This window comes from Oculina patagonica, chromosome 6 (genome assembly GCF_052425735.1).
Source record: "Oculina patagonica isolate OP01 chromosome 6, crgOcupat, whole genome shotgun sequence".
In the NCBI taxonomy this organism is placed as follows: domain Eukaryota; kingdom Metazoa; phylum Cnidaria; class Anthozoa; order Scleractinia; family Oculinidae; genus Oculina; species Oculina patagonica.
The window spans coordinates 7299382-7315960 of NC_135763.1; the positions used below are offsets into that span (position 1 = coordinate 7299382).

General features: G+C 37.7%; 2 long non-coding RNA genes across 2 annotated transcripts; one reads left to right on the plus strand and one right to left on the minus strand.

Moving 5' to 3' along the window:
* Positions 1-1749: 1749 nt before the first annotated feature.
* LOC144658528 (uncharacterized) lies at positions 1750-3516 on the minus strand. The gene is made up of 2 exons (XR_013571738.1): positions 3174-3516; positions 1750-2197 (listed from the first exon to the last, which is right to left on the minus strand). It is a non-coding gene; the product is annotated as an uncharacterized LOC144658528 (long non-coding RNA).
* An 8554-nt stretch (positions 3517-12070) lies between these two features.
* Positions 12071-15055, plus strand: LOC144656187 (uncharacterized). Its single transcript, XR_013571280.1, has 2 exons — positions 12071-12495; positions 13417-15055. It is a non-coding gene; the product is annotated as an uncharacterized LOC144656187 (long non-coding RNA).
* Positions 15056-16579: the final 1524 nt, after the last annotated feature.

Below are 16579 nucleotides of genomic sequence, written 5' to 3' on the forward strand. Positions count from 1 at the left end.
TGAGTAGTGAGTTTGGTTCGAGTGTAAAAACAAGAAATGAACTCAAAACGCGTGTTTAAAGGAACTTTTCTGTTATTTGACGTAAAGTATTTAAGCGAAGGACGAGATGGATGTAATGTATTACATGTTGGCCAGCGGTTACTCATAAGTGTACATCAATACCCTCAAACGATATGAACACCCAAAACGGACTCCCAACAATATTCACCAAAACTACCAGCTGGTTACTAATCGCACTTGGTATGTTCCCTCAGCTGTCGCACTAAAACAATGTCAATTTATTCATGATTTGTAGTATTTATATGCGATGTTGATAATTTATCATCGCATCGCATTTAAGATTTTGCAAAGAACCATACCGCAATCCGTTTACTCTTCTCAATATTTGTCCATCCACATTTTCTTTTGAATTTGCTGCGTTATTGATATGTTTCTTCGTCATTGTAAGTGGTTAATTTTATGTTTCACTTAATCCTGCGGCCATTTTTCTTGTTTACATTTGGCTTAAATTCATGACACAGTTCCTTTAAGAAAATCAGTTGACTTATACAGAAGGTAGGCCCCTTTTTGTTGTTGTCTTATGATATTCATATAAGGCGTCTTTTCCAGAAAACATGTCACAGTTTGAAAAAGAAAATACCATATTTATTATTTACTATGTCACAGTTTGTTATTTGGGCGATCAGTGTTTATTATGTCAACTTAAAAACATTTTTGAAACTGATCTAAAAGTGTAAAATGATCTTATAAATACTTTTAAGAAACTAAATATTCGCAAACGTTCTGTCGCCTTCGTCAGAAATATAGTTTGAAACAGTGTCACTGCATGCATAATCGGGTCTTATTTGCTGCTAGTCTCCAAAGATGCAAACAAAGGTAACTAAACTTGTGGGAAATGTAAATGTTCAGGAGCGAGAGAATAAAGTAAGCACTTGCAACCCTGAGGCACAAAATAGAATCATGTGAGTGAGTCCATTTAACTTATAAACATGATTCTATTCTGTAAATGTTCGTTTACGGAGTTTCGGTCCTGGATGGAATGCAAAACGTCCAGAAAAAAGCGTTCTAGTCTATTCAGGTTTCTTTCTAGAATTTCAACGTAGTTCAGGTGAATGTCGTAATCTGTTGCTCCCTCGGAGATTGGCCAAAAATGATTTCAAGAGAAAGAAAACTGAAGAAAAAGATGAATGGATATAGACACACAGAAAAATCGAGAGTGTTATGGTAACACCAAAAAGGTGTAAATTCTTGCAGCTGTGTGAACACCAATTTAGTGTTTTATTAACACTGCAACAGTGTACATTTACACCAACATGGTGTAAATTACAAATAATTACGATTATGATTGCGTTTAAAAACACCCACGCAGTGTTATGACAACACATAATCAGGGTAATTTTACTCCAAAAAAGAGTAAGTTAACACCAAAGTCGCGTTATATAACCCAATTGAGGTGTTGAAACACACCACAATGGCGCTTACTTAACACCGCTTTAGTGTTTCTTGTACACTAAATAAGTGTATCAGCGACACTGATATGGTGTAAAACACCTTGCAGCTGTGTGCACACCGAAATTAGGTCAATTTACACCAATGAGTATTTTACACTAAATTCGTGTAAATCAACACTTTTAGTTGTGTTATAACAACACCATACAGGTGCTATGTTAACACTCTTTGTAGTTGACTAAACAGGGAAAGTAGGTAACTTAAGAGTACGTACAGTGATGACTACTGAGGTTTCATTAGTTTCCCTTCTCAGTATTTAATCAGTCACAAAAAACACTGTTAACTTTAGTTACAAAGAAGCACACTTAGGACGGACTATTTTAACAACGTACATACAGGTTTCAGTAACAAAACCTTGCCATGTCTAAACCGAAATAGTTATCTAACAGTTCATTCATTCATTCTCACTTTCGTAAGAAGTCTTACGCTATCATGTACGTCTAGCACGTATCTCTGAAGAAATATATATACGTTCATGCATTCCTTTGGGTACTGAATATTGCACACGAAACATAAGAACAGCAAGGTGATCAGGGCACTGGTATGCCCCCAATTATATCTTCAAAAAGAGATCCTGCTCCCCACTGATAAAGATATCGTCTGGGGAGTGCAATTCTCCTTCAAAGATCATAAAGGGAGGCATTCCTTCCCTTCTGCCTTTTGCCACCTCTTTTGCATCACTGCCATTCTACAAGAAAAAAATCGGAAACGACATCGTGTTAATTATGATTTATATAGTTAAGCAATACCAGATAACATTGATGAACATTGTTATGAAATGGGGGATATAAACACCTTGAATGGTAGCTCTTGAAACTTTCATGGGCCCACCTCTATTATTTTCTTGGTTTGAAGAACGAGAAATGCTGGAGGAAAACCGACTCAGTAGACTCAAGTTTCCCCTGCCGATTAATTTTTTTTTAAACTCTTTCTAATATTTCAATATTCAAATCAGTTTACTACATCCACACCTTTCTAGAGTGTTCTAAGAAGCTAAAGATGGATAACAACAACAATAAAATAATAAACATAGACCCATAATCAAGTATGTTATTTCGAAATTCTATGATTATACCGTTTCAATCTACGCTTGGAGATGAAAAAAAGTGGTCACAATTCGTTCGATTGGCCATGTTTCTGAATAAATCGCTCATATAGAGATTCATTTTTCAGGCAAAATTTGTTGTTGTGGTACTGGTAGTTGTTATCAGTTTTGTTGTTGCTGACCACTTGTTACAATCTTCCAATTCATAATGTTCCAAGTAATGAGTGGTTTAAATAATTAATCCGACTCAACTTTGGAGCTAGTCAAAAGCGGAAAATCCACTTTACATAGCTATGGATTAGCCCACAACATGATGAATTGGTAGAGAATAACAGTGGCACAATAAACTTGGTGTAATCATAGTCTGAAAGTAGACCAAAAACATTTAGGATTGAAATAACATTGAACAGGAAATTTAAAATTGATTAAAGTTTGACAAAAAGCTCAATACAGTCAAATTGCTATAGTGATATAATGCTGCTTAGAAATAACGATTAATGGCCAAATATTAGTAGAAAGGTCATTCTTTATCTAAGCTCCCAGCCTCTGAGTGGCGCTGACATCCATGTGAAAGTTAAAAATATTTATTATAGTCAAGTCCTACTTGATAATACCTAACCTTTTGTCACTTGTGCCTTATGTTTCACCTTTATCAGCAGCCAGAGGTTCGTCCTCTTGAACCACAATGGTTGGAAAAACAAGATGGCATCGATTGAAATGAACAATTTCCCGTGCTTTCCTGGGCATTCAACTTGTTAATCTTCTCTATTATTTTCAAACGGGGAACGGCAAGGGGCACGAGGGTCTTAAGAGTGTCTTCATTCATGCACTTTAGTGATTCGCCATCAATTGCATGATCTTTTGTTGATACCACAGAAAAAAAGGACAGTACAAAAAAATAAGTATTACAAGACCTCACAACCATCAAAGTACATGTAGGCTTTTGAAAACTTTACAACCTGTTTTGTTATTTTGCGTTTTGAGTTATTATTTGAGTTTTGAGTTTTGAGTTCTGCAAAGACACAAACGGCCACATATTCCTAGCATGTTGCGAGTGAACAATTAAGACCGGAAATCGATCCATGTGGACGATTCCTAACTGGCACGCAAGGTTTTGCTCTTGAAGTCTGTGAAGTAAATCTCGTATATTTTCAGTTTAAAACTGAAAAAAATTCCGACAACGTTCCGCTTTAACGCACGGCAAAGGGATTAGTCTGGTCAACGACATGAAGCGTGAACATTGTCCTCCCACTACTGGGAGCTATAAAATTCAGTTAGCGCCAATTTGCGTGTACGCATAAACTCGATTAACAGCCATCCCGCGCTATTGCACGGCTGCCAAACATTGTCGATGCCAAACACCGCTTTATACATATTAAAGGTTTGTGCTTTCGATTCACTGCTGTAGTTTTTGTCTATATAATATAAAAACATTACACGTCGGCTCAAAGATAGGAATTCGATGTTCGAGTGGCAAAAACAATACATTTTTGCCGCTCGAACATAAAATTCATATCTTCTCGCCACCGTGAAATATCCTCTATTTCTACTCACTGCAGTACTCACAATCAGTACTAAGTAAAACATGAATTATTGAAGACTTACCTCTGATCACGGAGTTGCCCGGAGATTCCTACAAGAGGACGGTGAATAACAGATTCTAACAAGTTGTTCTCAACGAACCCTGTTTGAGCGGTTGCCGAAATAAAAGGTTGGTCACGTCATTCCCGCCTTTTTCTTTGATGACGTTAGATGTGAGGTACCGGATGACAATCCGAAGGCCTGGTCACCAAGTACACCACCTTTTCACACAGCGAGGCATCGTAGATATGTCACACTTGTCTTATTTATTTAAGCAAATATTCTATTAGATTGCATTTTGCATTTGTTCTTTAGTTAGAGGACTAGATCGATTCTTAACATCTCGTGACATGGCGTGTTTTTAAGTCTTCAAAATTGTTCTGTATCATAATTAGCTATTTAGCTGTCAATGACCTGTCAAATTGCAATCACCAACGATCAAACATGCACGCAAGCTAAATATTGCTGATCACCAGGCCCTGCTGATCACAGTAGGAGAAAGCGTTCTGTGTTTTCTTATTTGTATCGTCTTGATGTTATTATTAAATTTTTTTCAATCAAAGTCGACCAACAGTAGAAGAACAACTGCAACTTCCTTTTGTGCGATAAGCAAACTAGTCCTGTTGCGTGACTTGGCGACATGACAGCTTATCATACAATTTTCTAAGTGCCTCAACTAGAACCCAAATCGTTGACAAAAGAGCAGGCCCAACGATCAACAGGGTCAACGATTTTTATCCGTAGGTAAAACTCAATGCTCAGATTGGATTTCAGTTCGCGAAGTTCTTCTCGTTCTTGCTCATTGTAAGGTTGTTCCTCCAATGTGGTTTGTTGACCAAAAATTGTTCCCAGGCGCATGTAAATTTAGATTACTTTTTTCTCAAATATTGACAAAGTTATGAACGGCCCTCCCCCTTCTGAATAAGGTTTAGGTTATCCAGCAAAAGTGAAACTGTTCAGTTTTATTCCTTTACTATGTATAATGAAAAAGTGTGTACATGACTTGTTGTGTTGTACGTGACATCTTTCTCATTACTCTTCTCAGCTTTACTGATACCAATGCATGCTTGTCAGCTAGGTTTATTCGGCATTTCCTTTATTATTTGAGTAAGGTCTATTTCAGTATCGGTCTGCAGCACATCAAATAATCTAATGTAAGTGTCTTTCTTGAACATTTCCCGGCACAAGAAGTAATTGGCATTTCGTGTAATTTCACAACTATTTCGTGTTGGCATACACGATCCAGTGTTAAATTACATACTAGCGGTGTTAAACCCGTGCAAGGTTTTTGTTACCCGGTTGCAGTGTAAAAAAACACCAACAAGGTGTTGCACAATGTTTCCATTACACCAGTTTGGTGTTAGTTAACACTGAATTAGTGTATTGTTATAATTACACCATGTTGGTGTTGTGGTAACACGGACATGGTGTAAATTTATACTACCCTCGGTGTTCTTTAACACCCTCACCTTTTCTGTGCATAGCAAGCCAATAGCACAGAGCTAAAAATTGGCGACAAATTATTAATTAATGAAATCCAAGACCAACTGGAGAAGGGGACCGTGTAGAGAGTTAATGATTAGCCTTAGAAAGAAAGGAAGTTTTGACCTTCTTTACAAAGTGGGGATACTTTTGGGATGCGTGATTAGCAGATTTGATTTGCCGTGAAACGTAAATGTGAATTTCTTTGGGTAACAGCGAGATAGAAAAGTAGTACGTTACTTGCTTATTTTCGTCATTCGGAAAAATGAAATTTTAATATCCGTGATCCGTTATTTATTTTTATTTTTTCTGCCCGTGAACCGTGCCAGAGACCGCCCCTGTAAGACCCCCTACGAAGCAGCAGAAGAAAAAAAAAGTAGAAAGCACAAATATACGAACCATCTTCGACACATCAGCTAAGGAATATTAGACTGGTTCGTCCTTAAACGATTTTCGATTGGAGACTGGAACTCCACTCTAAAACCATACACTGGATTGTGCTGGTTCAAAACCGTTTCAAAGTTGGCTGTTGCGCTTTCTGGCGATTTTTAGCAGTCAGTCTTGCAGGTACGCACAGGTTTAGGCTTTGTTATTCCTTCAACACAGCCACTGTTTCTTCTTGGTGGAACTCTAAAGCAACAGCTAGAAAACTTGAAAGCCAAATATCACGAAGATTTTGAGGATCGTTAGTGGACGAATTACCACTGCACAGGGGCACAATGTATAATTTGAAAAGGTTACAGTCTTAGTATATCGAGAAGCGGAGTTTAAACTACATACATGCCACTATTATGTGGTGGTGGCTAACGCTGAATTGAGAGACGAAGGGAAAATATATGACAAGAAAAATTTGTGCATGAAAGCCAAAGAAGCAAAGTTACCGAGACTTTCTTGGAGCAAGCAGAAAGATACCATGGTCGTGATCTTTACTAAAGGTTCTGTGGAAACTAGTTAGAGAGAAATTCTGACTAGTTAGGCATAAGTAATTGACCCTCTTGGAGTGGCAAGCCTTACAGCCTGAGTAAGGGGGCTGTGGGGCCTTTGCGTCTTAGAAATGGCAAGTTCCACAGCTGGGTAAGACGATCTATACCACAAATCGACTCGCAGAGAGGTTTGCGAGCAACACCTACCATAGGATTCAGTGCTAGAAATAGGGAAACTGGTAAAACAGTGTTGCAAGTTCAAGGAATACCTAATTAATAAAGTAAGAATTTCCTGCAGTCTAGCTACAGCCAAAGAACCATTCCTTTTTTTGTTCACATGCCTTCGGTGATACTATTGGCACAATATCTGCGACTACAGTATTAGGATTATTCTTTAAGAGTCGTGCGCAAACCAGGATCTTTAACCCGAGTAATTCACCTCGAACTGGTACCAAATTTAACGGATAAGCAGTTCATCAGTATCCGCACATTTTGCATCACAAAGGAGCAAAGTCTAAAATGATCAACGCTTATAACGGTACAACGCTTATAACAGGTACAGCAAACAGGTCGAGTAAGGTGATGATCCCAACTTCACTTTGACAGTATTTTACCAAAACACGTAATCAGTAACTATACAAGGAAATGTTCATATACATCAGATTTTTGACAGTTCGAACCATATTTCAGGTTCGATGCAGACTTAACAGCACGATTCACTTTAACCCTAAAATGAATACAAAAAAGTTCAAAGATAGGAGTCCTTTCATCACTCGTGTTTCTGACGCAAGAGGGACTGGGTACACAGGAGAAAATAACAAAACTTACTCTTGGTGATGCGGGTGGGGATTACTATACAGGAGGTTAATACGAAAAGGGGATGCCTTTGTCAGACTGGAGGTTTATCACCCTGTATGTCTGCTTGCCTTTTTTTTCTGTCCAACTCCTTGCCTGCTGCATGCCTGCCTGTCTGTCTGTCTGTCTAGTCTGTCTGACTGTCTGTCTGCCTGTTTGTCCGACTGTCTCTGTGTGTGTCTGTCAGTCAAAATATTGCTGAATTACAGAAAACTTCTTAAAAGTGGCTCATAACAAATAATTTAAGTTTTAACTGTCGTGGGCCACATAATAATTACAATTGGTGACAATAATTATTATTGGTGGCTTGATGCAAATGGGACAATATATCACTGTATATAATTTGCTTATCCAGCTTACACTCGATTACTGTGATAAAATACGGATTGCAGTTGCTCCTACAATAATGGTACCAAACAAATGCCCAATCATTGGTAACAATAGTTTAACCTGTTAAGAACTGCTACAAACTGGATAATGATCAAAATATTAAAATGCAACTTTTTGCAAAACAAAAAGGGCAGGCTATAAATGAATATTGAGCTTGAACTCTAAACTTAATGCCGAATATAAAACCGACTGACGTTTTGACTTGAACGTACCAAATCTCGTTCCATAAACTAAAGTGATTAACTGAAGGTTTATGCTTCGTTTACTGGTATTTTACGTTGTTCTTGTTAACCCGTCTTGTCTGTTTCTCATCATCATCATCATCATCATCATCATCATCATCATCATCATTTATTTGCCACTTCAGAATTAAACATACAAATTAAAATAACTTAAAAAGATAAGGCGAGGAGACCTCCAAGAAACCACAAGGCTTATGGGGGAGGCCACCTCGGGTTAGCAATAAGTTAGTAATTTCGCTGTGAATGTGCAGCTAGGCCAATTTCAGACTCATTTTATTTCTGGCTGGCTGATTTTTTTTTTGAATTACAAAATGGTAAAAATTGTTATAATGAGAATATTTAAAACTAGCTAATATTAAATAAATTAGTTTTAATCACTTCAAAAACTAAATTTAAAAGTACTGCTTCTGATTATAACGTTGCCAACTTTGGCTATTCTCGTGACTTTAAGTTAGGAGTTACGAACAAGTCTACGCTGCCCAATCTCTCGGTATTTGCATGGATGATAAAAGACTGTCGAGGGATACCCTAAATTTGGCGTAAAAGGGGTCATTTGCAGTGGGTGGCAGTGGGAGGCTGTAGTGCATTACATGTAGCCCAGTGGTTATTCATAAGAGTACATCCGGGATGCGAAGAGTGTGTAGTGAACAGGAAAGCATGTACTGTGTGTACGGTCGTGTTTTCTGCTTTAAAAACAGCTGTTAGCCCTTGTGACTTGCCTTTGTGGCCTTTGAACACTACAAATTGACGAAGAGGATGTCGCACTCAGTGGAACGAGCGTTGCCGCCCTAAGATTTAACCGGTTCTTCCTTTCAGGTCGCCAAACGGTGGCGACAATGGAAGCGATCTTACCAATATTACATCAATGGCAAAGGAATTACGAACGCCTCTCGAAAGAAAGCTTAATTACTTCATTTTGCGGGAATGGAAGTCCAAGATATTTTCGAAGTCCTTCCGGATTCAGGACCGAACAATGCCGAGGAGGGTAACGAGTATGTAGTGTGTCTTCGTAAGCTTGATGCTCATTTTCGCGCCGTGGACAATGTGCCATACGAAAGCCATGTTTCTCTACAGCCGCCCAGACGTTGTATTCGATTTAGGTGATTATAAGACAATGTATGAGAATACTTTGGAAATTGCTCGAAATAGTACTTGTATGAAAGATTTGAATAAAAATGTCTTACCTTATGTTTGTCTTGCGTTATTTTGACATTTCTGTGCCTCTGGAGTAGTTTTAAAGCCGTTTAGACGAGTTTTTCTTTCCGACGTTGTGCTTCCCCTAAAGAGAAACGAAAGGCAGGCGATCTGTAGTTCGCCAACGGTCCGCACTCGAAGCTCCATAAATACCACAAAAATTGTCGAATCTCGCCAAAATTTCTTCAATACAGCCGTCGATAATTCTTCTTTGGATTTACTTCGCCTAAGGTTACAAAGTTTATTTTAACCGCTAGAGAAACGCTCGTTTTCGAGCGCTGCGTTTTCGAACTTCCTGTAGGTTCTTGGCATTAAAAAAAAAACACACAAAATCTTCAGGGAGGAAAATTTTCCAAGGAATTAAATTTGGAGCTAATCCTATTATACGATCGTCGACATTTTTTTTACTTTTATATTTGTCTTATATATGATATTCATATAAGGCGTCTTTCCCAAAAAACATGTTACATTTTGTTATTTGGGCGATCAGTGTTTATCATGGTTACCTAAAAACTTTATTAAAACTGATTTAAAAATGTAAAATAATCTTATAAACACTTTTAAGAAACTAAATATTCGCAAACGTTCTGTCGCCTTCGTAGACGTATAGTTTGAAACAGTGGCACTCCATGCATAATCTGGTCTTATTTTCTGCTAGTCTCAAAAGATGCAGACAAAGGTAACTAAACTTGTGGGAAATGTAAATGTTCAGGAGCGAAAGAATACGGTAAGCACCTGCAACCCTGAGGCACAAAATACAATCATGTGAGTGAGTCCATTTAACTAATAGCGGAGCTCCTTAGCGGCCCGTAAGGGCCGCAGAGCGGAGCACCATACCCATAAAAAAAAAACACATGAAAAAAAAAAAAAAAACACATGAAATAAAATAGGAAACCTCTGCATCCGAGTTTTCATGGTCATCATGGCTAGCGGCATGCCTCGCGGGCGCGTACGGCGGCGTACGTACGTACGGTGTTGCGCACATCCGGGATCTTGAAAGGTCTTGACAACTCGCGCAGTACTGGCGCGAAATAATTTTGCAGTGTGAGGTCTAAACAGCTAGTCTGAAAGTTAGAACTTGAGACAAACACATTTATTTTGGCTCCTTGTTATGCCGATGACTACAAACGAGAGCAGGGTAAACTTAACTTCGAGGAAACAGGGTTTAAGCGATTTGCGACGGGAAAGAGATCGCGAGAGATCCAGAAAACCCGGACAGAAAGCAGGCGAAAAAGTATAGCAAAGCGCCTGTCGAACCTGGTAGCAAAGTAGCGAAGAAAAGCGACTAAAATAGCAAGAGAGGTGCCGAGGAAACAGGCAAAGAAATAGCGGAGAACAAGGGAACGGAGATAAAACGAGCAGACGAGTGTACCTACTGCGGCCAACTGATGAAGGTGAGTACAAAACTGCAGTGTTTCCGTCATTTAATATCTCTACGTTTTGTCTTAAGCTTACTTTATACGCAAAGTAAGCTTATATTGACGGCACATTTTACTTGCTTTCGCCACTAAGCATTTGCTTGTGACATGAACAATGTTGAAAAATACTATTCGTTAAAATTCAGTTTTACCAGGTTTTACTGATCAAATAGGAGGATTTGATTATGTAAACAAATAATTGTTGGGCCTTCGAGGAACGAATTCACGAAGAATATCACTTCAACACATCTCGAAGAAAATTAAGCTTACGATTTTTAAATGCTTGTGATATGATTATTTTGTTTTACAGTGCTGGAAGAGCAGCTGAGATGAGAATGAAAGTGATGTCAGTTTGCACGAAGCACCTGGAATTTCGTTAACTCCGAGTGAAATAGATCGATTCAGTGTATGCAGTTTATTGATATTCATGATGGAGGTAAAATTACTGTTCATTTAGTCAGAGTAAATAAACTTCAGCTTCATTACTTAGCTCTTTCGTTCCCAAATATATTAAATAATCCACTTGTCATGTAGTTCTGTTCACTATTGAGCGTTCATGTGGATTACATAACAATGTCAACAATTTTGAGATTTTGAGGTCTGTTTTGCTGGTTTCATTCAGAATGTCAACAGTAAATGTTATATTTGTCATAAAAAAATCACAATCTTGTTGTGGAATTTGGAAAATGCACACAACAAAAGTTAATGACTACTGGAAAACTGGAATCTTTGTGAGTAAATTCATGCCATTTTAGACACTGTATGCAGCTGTGCATGCAAACTTATTATTAATTAAATGTGTATCTTTAAAAATCTTAGTATTACTGTTAAGAGAAAAGCTTTTAAGATGTGGCAATGTTTTTCCTATGCATGTACATGTATATATAGGGGTAGAGGGGAGGGGGAGTATTTAAAGGTCAAACCTTTTAAAGAGGGGGTGTAAGGGTTTGCAGTGATGCTTTGAGTTTATTAAAATATCAGGACCTGAACAATCGATGGAATCGATAATCGATGGCAATCGATAACAATCGATGACAATCGATATCAATTAATCGATTGATATTGATAATCGATGAACAATCTATCGCTAAAGTTTTTGTGATTATCGATTGTCATCGATTATCAATTTCATCGATAATCGATGACAATCGATCAATTAACTAACATCGATTTTCATCGATTATCAATATCATCGATTACCAATTCAATCGATCATTTAACTGCCATCGTTTTTTATTTGACTAGTATTTGATAAATATGTTTACTTTAAAACACACGGTCTCTCTTGTATGTTATATTTTATTAGCAACAACAATGATAACCTTTCCAAAAAATGTCAATACAACGAGAAACTTACTAACTTAACAGTAATAAGGCAATAATTATTTAAAACAAACGTTTTGAGCTTAAGTCTTATACGCCTCCATCAACGAAGCGTACGCTTTTCGGTCTGGTTTGCTTTCGAACCAACTCCTGGCAAAGTAAATAGAAATCGCAACTTACAGAATTCCTCGCTGTCTAAGTACAATGTAATTTTTCTAAAACTCTGTCTTGTAGTCCATAAACATTTTCTCGCTCGTCCGAAATATTTCAAATCAAACAGTAGCAGAGACAACTCAAAAATACGTCGTCCGTACGTCGGATCGAAAACGAGACAACAGTGGGAGTCTGGGGATGAGTTTCGCCTGTCACGTCCGCCATTTTTGACTCGGTCACGAATAACGAAGTGTCTTTGGAATTCTAGCGCTAGCAAACAGTAGGAAACTCGAATGAAAAACAGAAACATTAAAGCTTATGATGTAAACTTCATCTCAATGGAAAGGAGCTTTATTATTTTTTTTTACAAAACAACATATGTAAGTATTTACTTCATGCTTCGGATTGATTGTGTGTTTAATGCCAATCGATGGCAATCGATGAAGTTCGCGACCACCAAAGTGTGATTATCGATTGATCATCGATTGGCCGATGCCAATCGATGCCAATCAACAGTAATTAATCGATTGTCATCGATTGATCGATTGATTTTCCGATCATCGATTTTCATCGATTGTTCAGGTCCTGAAATATTTACAGTAGAACCCTGCTAACTCGAACTCTGAAGGGAAACGAAAATGAGTTCGAGTTAGCGGGGTTTTTCGAGTTAGCGGGGTTGATTGAATATTTTATTTGCCAAGTTAATAATTGATAGTTTACTGATTTTTAAGCACTTCAGTATACAGTACTGTGCAAATTGAACTTATCTTGCCAGAAACTCTAAAGCGACCACACATTCTTTTGTTAAGAGTGGAAAATGACTGTCAAATACATGATCTGTTCATTGCTATAATCAATGGGCAACCGTTGCGAGTTGCAAGTCCTGGAATTCGAGTTATCAGGGTACAAAGTTTGACCCAAATTTTGTTCAAGGGAAACAAAATTTAGTTCGAGTTAGCGGGGTTTTCGAGTTATCCGAGTTCGAATTTAACCGAGTAAAAATGACTGAAAAGTGGGGTCAAATCCAAGGGAAATGGAAGTGAGTTTGAGTTAGCAAGGTTGTTCGAGTTATCCGAGTTCGAGTTACCGGGTTTTTTTTCTGTAGTTGACTTCGCAGTTATCAGTAAAAAAAAATAGTCTGTGCTGATACATCTCTGTTAAATATATAAGGTATCCTTTCGCATCCAGTAGTTTTGCTTCACTTTATACAAGCTTGCGTTAAGTGTTTTGTTTTATAAATTATTGATTTTCATACCAATTAATCAATTTTAATTTAATCTGTGGCATTTGACTTTTTTCAGGGTTAACATGAATTTCAGAATTTGCAGAGCCACAGACACAAAAACAGAATGTGGACAAGGACATCAAAAGAAAACAGGAAGGATTAAGATTATCCAGCTTGATGTTTGGGTGTCTTCATGATGCCATTTTCAAGAGACTAGTAAATTACATGTAAATTGAAATCAAGAAAAGCTGCAAATGAGCAAAGTTTATATTTTAAATGTTAACGTATTTACAGTGTACTTCAGAAAACAACTTCTTGATTGACCTGTCTCTTTCACATCTTTTTAGATGTAACAAGGGCATTATGAAGTGATCTTTTTAAGAATAATTTATGCAGCCAAAACAGTAACAGCAGAAATGAATGGGAGTTTAAAATTGCTATTTTCAATGTTTTGGCTGGTAAGAAACCACATGTGACCAAGCTAAAATCTCTTTGGCCGGTTAACATGACCTGTAAGTGTCCAAATATTTTGAGCCCTCGACTACACAGGACTTACATGTAGTTGTCTAATTACTGTATATCATAAGATCTTTGGTTGACCTTGGGGGAGGTAGTGGAGTTAAAAAGCAATGTAATAATTTGAATTTGGATTGGTAATGCTGAAACTGGTGGTACTGTAATTCTTAAGTATAGACGTTAAAATCGTGATTGCAAGCAATATGCAATACCAATTTCATTCTTATGTGTTGTATGCTGCGTACAATTTATAAGAACAGCTATAATGTTAAAATTAGTGAAATATTCTAAAGCCAGATTAAATTTGCAGTATCCATTAGGTACCATGAAGCAACCAAATTGTGACTCATTTGCTTACTTTGTGAACTTCATGACGAATGGGCAACATGACTCCACAAAAATGTGTACAATAAAGCATACAAATTTTTAAAAGAGCAGTCAAAGTATTGATGCTTTTTTTCTTGCATAGTTTTATACACAAGCAAACATGATTCTATTTTTTCTGCGTAATCAAAGAACAAAACTGAGTTTGAGACACACAAACAATATTCTATCTTCCCAGAATTTTTGTTTTTTTATTTCTGTAAGTGAAGTGAAACCCCTTAAGAGGAAGGGGACTCAAAAAGACATGTAAAAGTAAAAAAGGTGCTATCATCCTTTTTTTTTGGGGGGGGGGAGGGGGGTGGGATGGGGTTACAGAATGTCCCTTCTTTGCTTCCAGTTAGTTTCACTCCGGTTTGCTTGTAGTTAGGTTCACCCCTGTTTGCTCGCAGTTAGCTTTATTCATCCGGTGTGCTTGGGATTAGCTTTCACTCTAGTTTGCTTGTGGTTAGCTTTCACTCCGGTTTGCTTGGCATTAGCTTATGGCAATATGCTGTAAACCCTTTGCTACATGTATGACCTCTGCCATTTCCATTCAAAATTAAAATATAGGCAAATAGTGAAAATAAAAACAAATGAATGAATGAAAAAAAGAAAATTAACCATATTCTTAATGTAGATGTATATTATTTCCTATATACTCTAAATGTTAAGTGCTTTGCTAATTTACCACGTGATATGCCTATCTACCCCAACATGCAGCCCTACTACCCCCTCCTTATCTACGAAGGTTACATAATTACCCGTTTTGCAGCATAATTTCCCATCCAGACTTCTGGATCATAATGCTGTCGGTGGAATTAAAACGTTTTGATTGATTTTGTTTGTTCTCGGCTTATTTGGTGTTGCTGTATACGGTACTCCCATATAAGGGCTATACGGGTATGTGCTGCTCAACAGGGTATGCCTTTTGCCTCTCTGACTCTGAAACAGGGTATACAAATCACTCTTTTGACTGTGGAACACTATCAAGTTTAGCTATGAAAATCCGCTCCTCTCATTGGTTTTTCTCCAAGCCACAGACAAAGTCAAGTGAGCGCTTTGTGATGTACGCTAGTGTTTTTATATCTATCTTCATATATTTTTCATTGTGGATATTGTCTGGAACAGGGTACCTATTTTGCACTGTTTGTCCGGAACAGGGTCGCAAATTGAGCCGTTTTTCTCTGGAACAGGTCCAGAGTCTCAGCGACTCAGTGGCACACCCCTTGAGTAAATTTTAGGGAGTACCTCTTCCCCCCCCCCCCCCCCCCCCGGGACACGGTAAAAAAAAGTAAGTAACAATATTAAAATTTATAAAAAAAAAAAATAAAACGAATATTATATTCTTAGCCTTAAAATTGTACAATGGCTTGAATTCAGGTTTCAATAAAGTGCAAAATAATTAACTGGGGAGCTCCGCTTTTAGGCTTGCCTAAATCTATATATTAAACATGCTTCCATTTTGCAAATGTTCGTTTACGGAGTTTCGGTCGTGGATGCATGGCATGGAATGCAAAACGACCAGAAAAAGGCGTTCTAGTCTATTCAGGTTTCTTTCTAGAATTTCAATGTAGTCTAGGTGAATATCGTAATCTGTTGCTTCCTCAGAGATTGGCCAAAAATGATGTCATGAGAAAGAAAACTGAAGAAAAAGATGAATGGATATAGGCATAGCAAGCCAATAGCAGAACAGCACATTGCCGACAAATTACTAATTAATGAAATCCAAGACCGACTGGAGGAAGGAACCGTGGAGAGAGTTAATGATTAGCCTTAGAAAGAAAGGAAGTTTTGACCTTCTTTACACGAGGGTGGTTCGGGGATACTTTTGGGATGCGTGATTAGCAGATTTGATTTGCCGTGAAACGTAAATGTGAATTTCTTTGGGTAACAGCGAGATAGAAAAGTAGTACGTTACTTGCTTATTTTCGTCATTCGGAAAAATGAAATTTTAATATCCGTGATCCGTTATTTATTTTTATTTTTTCTGCCCGTGAACCGTGCCAGAGACCGCCCCTGTAAGACCCCCTACGAAGCAGCAGAAGAAAAACAAGTAGAAAGCACAAATATACGAACCATCTTCGACATATCAGCTAAGGAATATTAGACTAGTTCGTCCTTAAACGATTGTAGATTGGAGACTGGAACTGCACTCTAAAATCATACACTGGATTGTGCTGGTTCAACCGTTTTAAAGCTGGCTGTTGCGCTTTGTGGCGATTTTTAGCAGTCAGTCTTGCAGGTACACACAGGTTTAGGCTTTGTTATTAACTAGTCCGTTGTTCGGTTCAACACAGCCACTGTTTCTTCTTGGTGGAACTCTAAAGCAACAGCTAGAAAACTTGAAAGCCAAATATCAC